At 36.6% G+C, this 16510-nt stretch overlaps 1 pseudogene across 1 annotated transcript in view; it reads left to right on the top strand.

The window, feature by feature from the left end:
* Positions 1-13939, top strand: part of LOC148121576 (tRNA (carboxymethyluridine(34)-5-O)-methyltransferase ALKBH8-like) — a 41865-nt pseudogene extending 27926 nt beyond the window's left edge. The window contains exons 7-9 of the transcript XR_015738475.1: positions 7838-7923; positions 11050-11319; positions 13655-13939. The product of XR_015738475.1 is annotated as a tRNA (carboxymethyluridine(34)-5-O)-methyltransferase ALKBH8-like (transcript). The remainder of the gene's footprint in view (positions 1-7837; positions 7924-11049; positions 11320-13654) is intronic.
* Positions 13940-16510: the final 2571 nt, after the last annotated feature.

The following is a 16510-nucleotide window of genomic DNA, read 5'->3' as shown; positions in this document are numbered from 1 at the left end:
TTAGAGAAGATGGGGAAGGTCTATTTTGTAATTATGTTGAAAACTGTTGTTTTCATGTTGGCTTTAGTGTTTCTTTAGTACCTTCTTTGAATCTCTCTGCTTTGGTCTGAGACATGAGGGAAAAGGGAAGTTTTTCAGTAAAGTGCAGGGTGAAATAAAGTAATTCTGCATTCTATATAAGCATTAACAGAGGCATAATGCGACTTCACCCAGGATTTGTTTCAGTAGTCTAAAGTATGATCCCATTTATGATGTCAGAGACAGAAATTATATGCCAGAGATAGAAGTAGAAGTGTTGCTATTGTTTTAACGTTGGCACAGTGACTGTGTCTTATTCTACTAATAATTCAGCCAGCAATTGCAACTCTGAAGTTACCAGCTTTGCTGGTCTAGCAGCAGCCTAATCAATCAGGCCACAGCCTGGCAAGAATTCTGCTCTCGCTGGCACTGGTCCTGTCACTACCATTAAAAGTAGTTTTAACTAAATTTCTATCATTCTAATTATGAATAAGACTAAAGATTCAAAGGCTGGAGTGAAAACCTGCGAGCTCAGAAAAGCTGAGTAGCAGCTAGGTAATCCTCTCCTTGCTAGTGTCCATGGAAGACCCATGCTTCTACTTCCTCAAACCACAACAAGCTGTGCCATTCCCACCCCCACTCTACTGCTTCCTGTGTCTCTTTTATCCCTCCTGGATGCCCTCTGGTGCTCTATGATTATTTTCTGTCAACTAGTTGCTATGCAGCCTCCTGATCTAAGGTTAATTTTATTAGTGCAAATACAAATTTGGGGTTTACAGTGTAATCAAATATCCTTCAATATATTGCAATTGGGCTCACGAGAGTGTTGCTTTGTGTCTGCAGTCCCAGATATGAGAAGGTGGGTATGGGAGGATTCCCAGAGTTCATTAGTTACCTAATCTTGCCTCATTAGTGAGTTCAAATCAGTGAGAGATCCTATTTCAAAATAAGGTGAAGTAAAATCTTATTATCTCTATTAAGACTCTGACAAACTAAAATTACTGTGAAATCCATTTTTACAAAATGAATAGGAATGACTTGAGATTGTGGAGAGCACAGGAGAAAATGGAGGAAGTTTGTGTTCCTGGTTAAGTTCACTGTTTTTTAATATGTGATTTCCTAGAGTGTGGTGTCTCTCTCAGTCTGTATAAGGGCCAACAAAGAGTTTGGTAGCTTCAACAATATTTAAAATGATACAACAATTTAGTAGTCATGCACATGATAACATTGAGACATATTCTCAATTTGTTAGGACTCTGTTACTAGTCTAACTTGTTTTATCCCTTCAATTTTTGTGAGCCGCTGAAACAAAAATATTCCAAAAACTGATTAGGCCATATGCACATTTTATTACCATACGTAGGTGAACTTGAACTACTGAAAGGTTGTGAATAGACTAATTATTTCAGTCACCCAAATTTGGAAAATCATGTCTGGATTTGTGTGTTATGGAATGGAATAACAATAGGGAAGGTTATATTTGCTTGGGAGTGTCTCTTGATGCTTGTTAGCTAACTTTTATGCATTCTGCCATTCATCTTATATTCACTGGATCCTTTTATTTCCTAGATAAGGTGGTATAAAATAATTATATTGTAGTGTCTATTTTTGAGAATTTACATTGGAAAGGCGGTCAAGTAGGTACCTATACCAATGTGGTATTTAAGTACCATAACACTTATAAGTATAGGTACTTACAGTTGCTTCAGTTAGGCTGTGTTTTATAAATAGTAAGAAGGAAGTATCTCAAGGGTTCTTGAAGGACTGATTTTACATTTTAAAAGCTTCTGTAAGTATGAAGGTTGGATTAGAAAATGGGATAGATTAAAGGTAAATGTACTAGTCAGGAAGTGGTGCTGAGAGAAAAGAAGTCCTGTCCGAGAGAAGTGGGTGTAGAAGAAAGGTGCCATTTGATAGAGCATTTGAGATTCACTGATGAAGTTATTTCATTGGTTCCTTAGAAGGATTTGTTAACTTGTCTATTCATTGTTCTAGATATTTCTTTTAACCTTTTTTGAAGCGATTTCATCATTAGACTTCAAGCAGAAGGAATATCGGACTGTTTGGAAAATTCTGGGATTTAGTAATTAGCTGTCAATGGCAAGAACATGTATAATTATCAAGTACTGGGGTAGGTACTTTGGTTATTGCTTTCCTACAACTCCTGTAATTTTATACATTCTGGCATTTTATTTTGGCAGTATAAGCCTTGATATTAATCTCTTTCTTTTTATTAAGATATATACTTTTTTATTTTATGTATATGTATGTGTTCCTGAAGAGTTTATGTATATGGGCCTAATTGTATGTTATACACCGTATATTTATATTCAAGAGTCTGCAGAATTCAGAAAAGGGTGTCAGATCCCCTGGTTCTGGAGTTACAGGCAGTTGTGAATCACCATGGGGGGGGTGCTGGGAACTGAATTTAGTTATTATACAAGGAATCAAAAGCTCAGTAGCTCTTAACTACTGAGGCATCTCTCCCAGCCCTCCTTCTTTTTCCTTTTTTTAAAGTCTTGGGTAGGTTGAGGTACTCAGCCAGTATATAAATCTGGCTAATGGCAGTCTAGATTTGAAACCATGTCAGTTGGATTGGGAAACTCTTTGTCCTAAAACACTCTGGACTTTCCTTCTTTTCAAGAAAGGAAGAAATAAGTTTCATTATAAAGATGTGACTGCTAGTGTGTGAATAGCTAATAGTAGAAAATCAGGATTGATTGGTTGGTTTCAGATGTCCTTTCATTTATAGAAATGAACATGAACCTATTTCTACATTGGTATTTAATATGTAGTTACTCTTTCCTTAGAGGAAGGGGATGCCTTGATGAATGGCTTCTACTCTTACTTTTCATCTGGTCCAACTTAAACTTGGTTATAACACTCATTACTTTTTCAGTGACAGTTTGTGTAGAACTGTTTCATATCTGGATTTTAGTAAACTTCTCTTGGGTTAACAGATAAGGATCTGTGAACCATTCTTCTTCCTTCACCTCTTTGTTTCCTTATCTGGCAATTTTGAAATTGAAATAGATAAATTGGACATATATTTTTGGATAGGAAAATCTAATGAGGTATTAAGTACTTGGGAGAAGTAGACCAGACAGAGCCAAAGGAAAGCAAACAGTTTCTTACGGAGTGAGCAGAGGTGTGTGAGAAGCAGACCTAGGAGCTAGGTGCATTTGCTGGTGTCATAAATGACAGATTGTCTTTAGGAGGGTGTGAACTGTGGTTCTCTACTTTATATTATATATTCCTGAAAAAATTTAACTACTACCTTTAACTTCTGTCTGAAGGACAAGAACAGTATATTTTCAAAGCAGGAATTTAATTTCAAATTAAATTTGAAATTAAAACAGTATAATTTCAAAGCAGGTAAATAATACGTATTGAGAAAATTATGTTGAGTGGGAAGTAAAATTTGTAGAAATAGAACTGGGTTGCTGAAAGTCAAATAAATTGCATTTATAATACAATAAAAATGAGGTATTACTTAATTTGAGAAATTTTTCATACAAAAAAGTACAACTAATAGTACAAGCAGTAACAATCCACAGAGGCAAATAAATAGTAATGATATTCTCCTAATCATATGAATACAATGCCCCACTGTTTGTTTTAATTGCTTTTTAAAATATGGACTCAAAAGAACATGAAGGGAAGGAAAAATCCCTTCCAAATGATTGCTTTTCATCTAATATTTTTATTTTTTAATTTAAGCTCTAGAATTTTACTCTTTGTGGTCATCTAGTATAAGACAAGATGGTTTCTATAGCAAAGACTAATACAGTGTTCTTAACAACAAAACTCAAATGGTATCTGTTAAGTTGTCTTTTTTATGACAGAGAAAGTAAATATATCTTTTTTAATTCTGTACATGGTCTCTTTCTCCCTCTCTCTCTTAGAATTTGTTTATTTTTTGTTATTATTTGCTCAGAATGTATGCTAACAAAATATAGCTTAAGTAAGATAAAACCTTAAAATACAGCAAAACTAGTGTCCCGCGCTACCTTCTCGCCAGCAAGAACGACACGGGGCACATAGGATACTTCTGCAGTAAAGCTTTAATGCCCCTTGGGAGAGCGAGCATCAGCCAACATGGTGGAGACCCAGAATGAGGGGAACCCAGCCCTTATAAAGGAAACAGTCCTCGCTTCTGACGTGTCATTCTTGGATTGGTCCGCTGCCCATTAACCCAGATGATGCCTCGGGAGTAGGCAGGGACGCAGCGGGAGAGAGTTAACAAGCACATGTGCTGGGATTAAAGGCGTGTGCTACATCACCTTGAATTTACAGAGATCTGCCTGTCTCTGCTTCCCAGGCATTGGGACCAAAGGCGTGTACTACCACGCCTTGAGGTCACAGAGGTCAATCTGCCTCTGTCTCCCAGGCATCAGGACTAAAGGCGTGTACCGCCACACCTTGGGGTCATAGAGGTCAATCTCTACCTTTGTTCCTTGAAGCAATGGAGAATGTGGTTGTGGCCCTCCACAAACTAGGATATGAATGATATGTTCTTTTTATTAGCATATATCCATTGTGCAGAAAGATAGACTTCACTTTGCCATTTCCATAAATCTGGATCTGCTCATGTTCAGAGGCAACTGCTCAGGACCTCCGAAGAGCAAACAGTGCTCTTAACCACCAAGCCATCTCTCCAGCCCCAACCACCACAGACACATTTTATATAAGTGGGAAATACATTGTGTAATTTGGGTAGAGGCTGGCCTCTTTAACTGAGCATAGATGTTTTTAGTTTCATTCAGTTCATTCCTTTTGATTGATGGGTAAGATGCCATTGGTTTGTAAACCACAGTCTGTTTCTTCATTCCCTCTTGGTGAACTTTTAGATTGCTTCCTGTTTTTGACCATTAGCAACGAAGTTTTTCTGTGCACTCATGTGCTTATGCTTTTCTATAGCTTTCCCAAGAGATGAATTTAAAGAGTACTTTAAATATTAAGAAAACATAAGACTTTTTCATAGAATTGTCATCTTATGTTACTAATAACAGAATTATGGAAGCATCGTTTCCCCTATTTACCTTCAAACATTTGGCAATGGCACACTTTTAACCTGGTTACTAGTTCTAGCCCACATTTTGTTTTTCGAAGTTCCCTTATATGCACAGACATAAGGATTTCTGTGTACTTTGATAGCTTAGCCCGTTTTTCTTATGAAATGACCCTCTTTGTCCAGAATATATTTGGTGTTGTACAGTAACTTGTCACATATTTACATAGATACTTCAACCTTTGACTAATGTTGACATGGTGTATGTTTCTTCCTTTTACATATAGCACATTTATATCTTTATATTTATAGAACATTTTTGTTAATGAAAAAGTCTATAGCTAATATCCACTTTTTAATACATATATTTAGATAATGTTATTGATATATAGGCTGAATATCCCTTATCTCAAACGTTTGGGGCCTTTTTAGTGTTGTGGTTTTTATTTATTTTACTTTGGACTATTATTACCTGCATATGCATCATGTGATCATTTTGGAAATCTATATCTGTACATAAAATATACTTTGTCCCATAAATATCTCAATATCTAGTAAATGTGTGTGTGTGTGTGTGTGTGTGTGTGTGTATTTTTAAAGTAATTTTATAGGCTTTTAATGATCTGGTGTTTTGAGTGTGATTATCATGTAAGATCAAGTATATGATATTAATGCTAAAACATTTAGCTCTTTCTCAAGTCATTTTCAAATTTCATATGCTTTGGTTGGTGGTATGCTCAATAACAAAAAAAAACTTCAGATATTCTTTTGTTTTCTGTTGTCCCATCTATCTTCACAGTTCAAACTTCCTTGAGCTGCTTCTTCATTTTCAATAAAGTTGGGGGATTTGAGTCTCTTTATTTCTCTTCCCTTCTAGGGACTCCCCATATGATAGAGAATTTAGGATTGCCGTGTAGCCTTCTGATATTGTTTTTAATTTTTTTTGTTTCATTTTGTATAGTGTACTTTAGTAATCTAATTTTTTTAAAAAATCTTAATGTGGTGTTTTTAATCTCTGGGTTGTTTCCCTGACTAGAAGTTCAATTTCCATCTTTTTTGTTTTTGTTGTTGTGTCTTTAGACACCAAGCTCGCCTTGAACACTCTAACATCCTGCCTTATCCTCCTGACATTAGATGTGCACCACCAGGCCTGGTTAAAGTGGCTCTTCAATAGCTCTTTTGAACAGATGGGATACATTTATCCTAATAATTGAATATACTTGTATATTGAATTTCTTGTATCTGTGTCAGTTCTGGATGGCTTTCGCTTGGTAGAATTTTCTTCTAAATATGAGTTATACTTTTCTACTTGCATATCTGATAATACCTGGATATTAGATATAATGGTATTTACTTATTGAACACTACTTTCTCATGTTTTTTATTGGCATATATTCATCATATGAATTGATCAATTTTATAAGATCATTTTCATTCAAATGTATAACATCTTTAAATATTTTTGCAATTTGTTTTGAAATGTAACTAATGGGAAAACATTTGCTACTTTCTTACTCTTAATCTTAACATTTTTTTAAAAAAAAAATTGGGCTCCAAGTAGCATTTTAGTGTGCAGGACATATTATTTCCTAAGGCTTCTACCCAGTATTTTCCCACTTATGCAACTTTGCTGTGTGACTAGTGGGACCATACACTATTACCAGAATTCCTTATAACATTTCTTTAATTATGTGGGAGAATTGTTTCTGTGACTACAGGTGTTTCTTTCCTGAATACTCCAGGGCAGCCCTGAGTGATTCTTTCATGGTATCACTTTCTCTTGGCAGTCTGTACCATGACCTGGGACTACTTTGGACTTGTGTGATTGTTACTATTCTTTCCTTGCTCAGGACTCCTCCAGACTCTTGCTGGGTTCACCCTCCTTTTCTGTAGCCTTGACTCCTAAGAATCTTCAGCTGGGGTTATCTGACGTTGGCTGAAATTTTCTCTCAAGTGACAGTTCTCTGACTTTGGCTCATGATTTCAATTTTAAATTATTTTGCTTATAATTAGTTATAGACCAATTTAGCAAAATAACACGCAATTGCTGCTTTTATTTCTTGATTGTGGCTAAATATACCATCCCAAGTTTATAGTTAGAAGATGACTAGTAATTCATCATATTTAATACTAAATTTCTTAAGATATAAAAAATTGTGGTCTGACATTAATGCTTTTGTTTGCTTTCTTTTTAAAATCAGTGTAGATTTTATTTGTTTCTGAGACAGGGTCTCTCATTGTAGCCCAGAGTGGCCTCATTTAATATGCTCAAGATGGCTTCTAACTCATGGCAGCTTCCAACTTTGATCTACTAAGTGTTGGGATTACAGGTGTGCACTAGTACACTGACTCAGTTTTTTTTAAGATTTATTTATTCATTATGTATACAGTGTTCTGCAGGTCAGAAGAGGGCACCAGATCTTACTACAGATGGTTGTGAGCCACCATGTGGTTGCTGGGTATTGAACTCGACCTCTGGAACAGCAGGCAGTGTTCTTAACCGCTGAGCCATCTCTCCAGCCCCCTGGCTGAGTTTTTAAAAAATGAAGATGTTATTTTGTATACTATTTATTTATCTTAGAGTTAACAATACTCTTCAGTTATCATTGCAACTATAATAGGCCATTCTTAATTTTGTAACAGAATCTTGAAGTGCAATTCACCCTAGAATGCTGAACGTAATTCTTGTGTGTTAGAATTGTGATCTTCTATTGGTCCTGAATGCTTTACTGAAGTCATTTTAAGATAATGCATAATTTTGAATTATGGCATATGCTCTTCTCCTGTCTTGTTTCACCTGCATCCCAGAGGCAGAGTCCACCTGTATCTTGAACGCTGATGAAAAGAACAAGTTGGGGGCCAAGATTATCAAGGCAGAGATGATGTGAAATACGGTAAGACCCGTGTGTGCTGTTCACTTGGAGAAGAATGAAATGTTTAACCTTCACAGATAATTTTAGAAGTTTTAGCTATTTAGATGTGGCATTCTTTGAAGATATTACTTCTTCTTAATTTCTTTTTTCTTTTATTATTAAGAATTTTTTAATACAATCTTTTCTCATTTTACACAGCTATCCTCATTCCCACTCCTGCCCCACCCTTCCCCCAATGCAACTCTCCTACACTACTCAGAAAGGGTAAGGCTTCTTATGGGGAGTCAACAAAGTCTGACACTTCACTTCTGGGCAAGACCAAGGCCCTCCAAAAAGAATGTGCTCCTAGATGCCAGTTTAAGCAGTAGGGATAAATCCTGGTCCTATTGCCAGTGGCCCCACAGATTGCTCAAGCCTCACAACTGTCTCCTACATTCACTGGGCCTAGTTTGGACCTTTGCAGGTTCTCTTGCTATCTATCAGTCCAGAGATAATCATAATCATAATTAGTTGTTTCAGTGGGTATCATAATCATGGTGTTGACCCCTAGCTCCTCCCTCTCTTGGACTGGTCTCCTGTAGACCGGCCCAGTTCTTTGCTGTAGATCTCTTTATCTGTTTTCATCAGTTGCTGGTTGAAGATTCTTTTATCTGATTTCAGGGGAAGGCCAGTTAAGGTGTCCTCTCTACTGTTTCTTAGAATGTTCTAGCTGGGGTTAACCTTATGGATTCCTAGGAGTTTCCCTAGTGCCCTTTAATGGCTCTCTCAGTTAAGATATCACTTTCTTTTCTCCCCCTCACTGACCTTCCCCCCTTTGGGTATCCAATTCCCTCATGTTCTCCTCCTTTCTTCCCATCTCCTCTCTCTCCCCTTTCACCCTCCCTTCTCCCCCACCCCCCAATTATCTCAGAATACCTTCCCAGGTGGATCCATGTATGTCTCTCTTAGGGTTGTCCTTGTTACCTAGCTTTCCTGGGATTGTGGATTTTAGGCTGGTAATTCTATGCATTAAGTCTAATACTCACTTTTGAGTGAGTACATACATTGTTTTTCTTTCTGATTCTGGGTTACCTAACTCAGGATGGTCTTTTCTATTTTTATCCATTTATATGCAGATTTCAAGGTGTCATTGTTTTTTCCACTAGTAGTACTCCATTGTGTAAATGTACCACGTTGTCATTATCCATTCTTCTGTTGAGGAACATGTAGGTTATTTCTAGGTTCTGGCTGTTATGAATAATGCTGCTGTGAACACAGTTAAGCAAATGTCCTTGTGTTGAGTGTGCATCCTTTCGGTATATGCCCAAGAGTGGTATTGCTAGATCTTGAGATAGATTGCATTCCCACCAGCAACGGATTAGTGTCCCCCTTACTCCGCATCCTCTCCAGCATGTGTTTTTGATCTTAGCCATTTTGACAGGTATAAGATGGTATCTCATAGTCGTTTTGATTTGCATTTCTGTGATAGCTAAGGATGCTGAGCAATTCCTTAAGTGTCTTCTGGCCATTTGAGATTTTTCTGTTGAGAATTCTCTGTTTAGATTTGTATCCCATTTTTTGATTGGATTGCTTGGTAATTTGATGCCTAGCTTCTTGAGTCCTTTATATGTCCTCTGTCTGTGGGGAGAATGAAGTTCTTTTCCCATTCTGTAGGCTGCCATTTTGTCTTAGTGACTGTGTCCTTTGCCTTACAGAAACTTCTCAGCTTCAGTAGGTCCCAGTTATTGATTGTTGCTCTCAGTGTCTGTGCTACTGAGGTTATATTTAGGAAGTGGTCTCCTGTGTCCATGTGTTCAAGGCTCCTTCCCACTTTCTCTTCAGTGAGGTTCAGTGTGATTATATTCATGTTGAGGTCTTTGATCCATTTGGATTTAAGTTTTGTGCATGGGGATAGATATGGATCTATTTATATTCTTGTACATATTCACGTGCAGTTATGCCAGTACTGTTTCTTGAGAATTTCTAGAAATAGTACTCTTGTGGTTTCTCTATTGGAGAAATATATATTATCTCTCCTTTTTAGATTTCTGGAATTTATGAAAAACATGTTATTTTTATATACCTTTCTACTTATTCTTGCATTTCTAACATCTAACATCTGGGACATAGTTGAAGGAGTTAAAGATGTCTTTCTTTCACTTCCATTTTAACTTAAGAATGCTTATTAGTTTCTTTTTATAAAGATTTAATTTTCATTAAACATTTTTATTTGTGTACACACACACTATGATGCCCTCTGAAGCCAGAAAAAGGTATTAACACAGAAAAAGTATGTGCTGGGTATTGATGACTGGTCCTTTGTAAGAGCAGCAAATGTTCTTAACCACTGAGGTGTCTGCAGCCCAACACTGCTTATTATTACTTTCTTAAAATAGCACATAAGAACCTAAGAACTTGGTACAGGTCGGATGACTCAGTAGGTAAAGGAGTTTGTCATAAAGGCTGATAACCCGAGTTTAATCTGTACCACCAACCTATTACTACTGCAAGTTGTGCTCTGATCTCCATACATATGCTATGATGAAACTCAACAGTAAATTTAAAATGTTTAAGAAGAACATAAAATATGTTTATGAGTTAAGACCAATTTGCCTACAATTAAATAAAAATCGAGACAATTTGGTAGGACCTACTCATTCATTTACCATATATACATATATATTACCATTTATTTTGATTTGTATTAACTTTGATATGACAGAATAGCAAAGACAGAAATTCATTTACTGAAATATACATGGAGTTGTTTTAAATTTAAATGCTTTGGAGCCAGTCCTGGAGCTTGCTCTGTAGACCAGGCTGGCCTTGAACTCACAGAGATCTGGCTGACTCACCGTCCCAAGTGCTAGGATGTGTGCCACCATCACCCAGCTGCAAAAGTGTAATTCTTGATGATACGTATCTTTTTCCATTTTCTTTCCTCTCTCAAAGTATAGTTTCTTGAAATTATTCACGTCAAAATCATAAACAGAGTATCTCAATACTCAAGAAATTTGTAACTGAAGAATGCTTATTAAAATTTGTGTCAATTGGTTATCAAAGTCAGGTGTTGACTGCTTTATAACTTTGGAATATTCTGTAATGAAAAATTATTTTTAATATTTATTTATTATGTATACAATATTCTATCTGTGTGTATGCCTGCAGGCCAGAAGAGGGCACCAGACCCCATTACAGATGGTTGTAAACCACCATGTGGTTGCTGGGAATTGAACTCAGGACCTTTGGAAGAGCAGGCAATGCTCTTAACCTCTGAGCCATCTCTCCAACCCTGTAATGAAAAATTTAACAACACAGCTTACCTATTTGATTTTTCCTTTCGAAGAAATTAGCTGAACAACTTAAAGCCCAACTAAAGAGGCAAATAAATTCAAAGAAACCATAGCACAGATATCAACACAAAGATCCAGAATAAAGGTAAGTAATGAAAGCTTGTTTGAATGTATATTACTTTGTTTAATATTATTATACTACAGCAGTGGTATTGTAATTCTAGATGTCTATATGTAAATTTGACTAGCATTCCCTGGTGAAAGCCTCATCCTCAGGCCAAGGAAATCTTTTATTCTAAATTCTGTGGCTTGATGATGTCCTTAAATTTTTTTTCCTACAGTAGAATGAGAGAATTTTATTACATATTCATTTCAGATAAGACAAATAATTTTGTCTATGGTTTGTTTGTCTATTATTGAATGGAAAAGATAAAAATGCTTACCTACTTAGAACTTTTATTTGTGTATGGATGATTTTTGCCAGCTATAAGGCTGTTTTATAGATAAAGAATTGATAGAACTAAAGCATATTGAGATTCGTTTATAAGAATATTCATAGAAAATGTTTGTAATTAAACATTCGCTTTCAGTGTTTGTAAAATCAAAAATTGTGGATTGAACAGTGTTTGTTGGGAATAATGTAAAACTCTGGAGTATTTACAAAATGGAAAACATTTATAAATCCTTTCTATTTGTAGCAGAAAATGTGTTTCTGTTTTTGGAAAGAAATAGTAAATTACATGGATGTTAAAATTGGTTTGCCTAATTTCACTTTTAATTTCTTGTGATAAGCACTCTCTACTCTGTAACTCTTGTCCTGGGACTCACTATTGTAGATCAGCTGGTGTTGAATTCAACACAGATCTACCTGTCTCTCCTTTCCTAGCACTGGGATTAAAAATGTTTGCCACTGTGCCATGTCAGGCCTTTTTTTTTTTCTCCGTAGAAAAGACCTCTCTGTTGTAAGTGAATAAAATGAGTTGGTTTCAGGTCTTATGAACTGACAACATCGTGAAAATGAAAGTAACAAAGTGACACCCAAGGGAAGGAAGTGGTTTAATTTTGAGAGTGTATCAATCAGTTTGAGGCCCTGGTTTGTTAATTCCATTTATCAAGCATTTATTGAGGACTCTGTTATTTTACAGTGTTCCAGGTCTTCTATATACTTAAAATGTTTACCTTTTCTTGGCCTGAAAAAGTGGCTAAGATAGAAAATCACAAATAGTATAATGGTTGTTTTCTTAATGACTTGTAATAATAGCAATGTGAATATTCTTAAAATTACTTGGGAACTGATGGTTGGCTGTGATTACATTCTTGTTTTCCTTGTTGAACAAGAAGGTAACTATTTCTGTGAAATGGAAATAAAATGCAAATTTGCCAGAATTGTGAAGAGCTAGAAAAGAAAAGAAGTACAGGGCCAGCATTTGAAGGCCACACAGATTCTTGAGCTTGCCATGTTTAGTTTAATTCCTCTAGTCTTCTGTGCAGAATTAAGGTTGTTTATAGATGTGTAAAATGTGTGTGTGTGTTTGTTTGTATGTGTGTGTGTTCACGCTGAACTGATAGTGTCATAAAATGTGATTGACTTTATGAATAAAACTAAATAAAGAATATAGGTAATGGGGCTATAGAGCTGTCTTGGTAGTAGAACTATAAGTTTAGTTCCACCTTGCACATAGCTTTTGGAGCCTGTCCTAGAACTAGCTCTTGTAGACCAGGCCAGGCTGGCCTCGAACTCACAAAGATCTGCCTGTCTCTGCCTCCCGAGTGCTGGAATTAAAGGTGTGGGAGCCTAGACAACAGATGTATACACAGCCTTTGCTGGCAGCAGATAACAAACGTGGCCCCCAGATTACAGCAGGAATTATATGCCTCAACTTGGCGTCTGGAGACAACATAGACCACAGACTTCAATATGGCCCTCTGTGGCAGTGCCACCATCTTTGTTCTTTCCTTTATCATCCTTCAATGTATTTGGATGAAACTGTTTGAACTGGGCCTTTAACACAAGCTTGGAATCTTGTGGGAGGAGAGGGGGGATATAGCAAGTTCAAGGTCAGTGTGAAATACAGGGTGAGTTCAAGGCCACATTGGATAATTTAGTAAGACTGTATCTCAGAATCTTTTTAAAAAGGAAATATCAGGGTTAGAATATAACTCATTGGTCGGCTGCTTACCTAATATTATGCATGAGGCCTTAGATTCAACCCCATTGTGCCCAGTTAAAAATGGTTAACAGAATCATTTGAAGATTGCCTCATTAATTGAATTATAAAAATGCTAAAATGAACTTTGGGTTTCTCTCCCTCTTGTTTTTCATTTTATAGTTAATTTACAATGATTGTTAAAAATCCAAGAGACTTAAAATGACCCATAGGTCTTTCTGAAATCTAGAATCTTTTCTGTAATTTGTTGTTGTTAAGTGTGGACATTTGTAGCTAACAAAGTTTCTTCCCTTCTCTCCTGGCGATTCGCAGGGCCGTGTGACCTCCGGCTTCCTGGAGTCTCTGCACCAGCTCTGGCTTGAGGGGATAACTTAGCAAGAACCTGGTTCTCTTTGTTATGGTGATTCCACCTGTATTCAAGGTCTTAACAGTGAGCCGTTAGCCTGCCTCCCCTGGCTGACCCTGCCCGAGGGGCCGGGAAGCTTTAATCTTCTCCTCCTGCTTCTGGTTGGGAGGAGGCCTTGCCTTTTTGATCCTGGTTGCCCACTGGTATAAATATCTGACTTGAGTTTAATAAAGTTGCCATTTACTCTTGTAGATGAGCCAGGTCTCTTTGTGTCTGTGTCTCTTTTTCAACCCTCAGGAAATTGTCCCTTCTCATGGGCCCGAGTTCAGGAAGCGCGCAGCCTGGGTCGGGCGTGGGTATCCATTGAGAAACGCAGACTCCCACAGACATTTAGCATTATAAGTATTTTAACCTTTCCTTAGCATGAAGATGAAGAAGTGATCCTTACTAGAAGAGATGAGTCTGGAAGAGTGTGGCCTGTGAACACTCCTGGAGGGACCCTGGATATGAAAGCGAAAAGAAGAAAGAGACAAGGAGTAGGTGTAGCATATGCTTTCACTTACAAATTCACAATTCTCTTTTTCTCTTTGGAGTTTATTTTACATTAGACTAGAATTTTCTTTTGAAGTGAAATCATTGAAAAATAATAAATTTTCACTTTTATTCTTAGTTGTACCTTTTTACTTTTTACAAATGGCAGACAATTCAGCCATGTTTTTGGAGTGACTGAACATGGAAGGCTTACTGCAACTTTAAATTTAGTTTACATTTTTTGACATTGTATTCAGTTTCTTTTGCATATTTACCATATTGCACATAGAAAAGCTTGACCTCCTGGACTTGGTGTCTTTGTAAACACCTAGTTTGAGGCCCAATGGTAGGGTGTTCATATACAGTAATGTCTTAATTACATAGGGGGTATGAGCTTTTAAACATTGTATTTTCTTTTCTATCTTCCATCTCTGATAATTAATTTTTAGCAGTGCCTTGAGTATGGAAAGGTGGCAAAAACAATACCTCCACTTTTCATAAATTAGATTATTGTTTTAAAATTGAAGATCATGTACAAGATAACTGAATATAAAAATTTTTGTTTGCTTCGGAATTTTTGGCAGCTATTGGTTGTTTGCCTGTTGAGTGCCTATTCTACTTTAGATACTAATTAATTCCTTGAATACTGAGAGATGAGATTGATACTCCTAATGTAATGGGGAAGCTGGAGAGATACGGTGAAAAATAAATGAACAATTAAAATGGCAGAACTGTCTAGGAATCCATAACCACAATATCAGATGTCATGAAAGCATTTTTAAGTTGCATACTACTGAACAACCTAAACAAGTGATTAAAGTCAGAGACAGATTCATTCAGGCCTGGGATTTGCATTTTTGAGTGTAGGCCAAATATTAAGTATGTGGAGCCAGGAAAATCATATCAAATGAGGTTCAGGTTAGTGAAAAAAATAATAGCAATGTTAGAATAAATGATGGGACATTGTTTTTAGGCATTGCAAAGAAGTTAGGGGATGGGTTCTATTTAACTACTACAATGAGTGGTTGGACTAGGGAGAAAGTAAATAGCACCTTGTGATTCACGTGTGGATAAGAAACGAACTGAGGAAAACCCAGGGCTGAATTATGTGGCCTCAGAATATCAGTTTTGTTTTTGATAAAGCTGTTTATAGAGCAAATTAGTGGTTAGAAATGCATAATTTATCGGTCTCACAATCAGAACAATCTGTCAGGTTGGTGGCCCAGCTAACAGAAATGTATCTTCTAGTACTGGAGAGTGAGAACTCCAAATGACTGGTAGGTTAAACATTTGAGTTTACAGTGATGCTTTTCATTTTATTCTAACGTAGTAGAGAGCAGACACAGAGCAAGTGCTGTCATATCCTTATAGGATACTAATCTTACTCATGAGGACTACATCATATTACCTGATTACCTCTCTAAAGTCCTGACTCCTTGTAACACATGAGTTAGGGGAGGGCTACAAACATTAGACCCAGAGTAGTAGATGTTTACCTCTGTTTTGTTGTTGTTGTTGTTGTTGTTGTTTAATTCTTATTTAACTCTTATTTCCTGCTTGAATAATGGCAGTCTTTGTTCCACCGTGTAAGGAGTTTTAGGTGTAAGGGAGAGCAGAAGAGATAGGGATAGGACAGTTGTTATGGAGAGCAGGAGAGAGGGACAGGACAGTTGTAATCTTTGGCCACACTTGGCAGTCAGCTAATGATTGCTCCTTCCTGGGAAAAAGACAAGAAAGGGAAGAAGTACAAAGTATAATTCTGTTGGACTTTCTTTCATGTAGACAGGACAGTTGTGATATGTGATGGGATTTTTTTAACACTTATTACCAGATTTATGGATAACTCATTCAAAACATCTGCCGAGACTTTATTATGTTCCCTTTGCTTTAGGTTTCAACTCATGAGGATAAAGAAAGGATCCGATACTTTCCTGATGATCATCATCTGAGTCTCAAAGATTTAGTCAAAAATGAGAAGATGGGAAGAGATATTGACCAAAACAGACTCTTCATGAGAATGGCATCTAAGGTAAGATAGAACGCTAGCAAACCTTTGCATTGTGAGAACCTGATTCGTAACTAACAGTGATGTACATGTTAAAGAGCTCTAATCTTAGTATATTTCATTATATTGAACTTTTTATATGGTATATTAGGAAAATATTAAGGCAAATATTGCATGTGATTTTCCCCAATATTTTAATTGTAATTTTTTTCCATAAAATATATTCTGATAAAAGTTCCCCTCCCTCATCTTCTTCTAGATCATTACCCACCTGCCCATCCATTCA

This window comes from Myodes glareolus, chromosome 7, assembly GCF_982192425.1.
Source record: "Myodes glareolus chromosome 7, mMyoGla1.1, whole genome shotgun sequence".
In the NCBI taxonomy this organism is placed as follows: Eukaryota; Metazoa; Chordata; class Mammalia; order Rodentia; family Cricetidae; genus Myodes; species Myodes glareolus.
The sequence above is the reverse complement of the archived record's forward strand: the minus strand, read 5'-3'. Positions and strand labels throughout refer to the sequence as shown.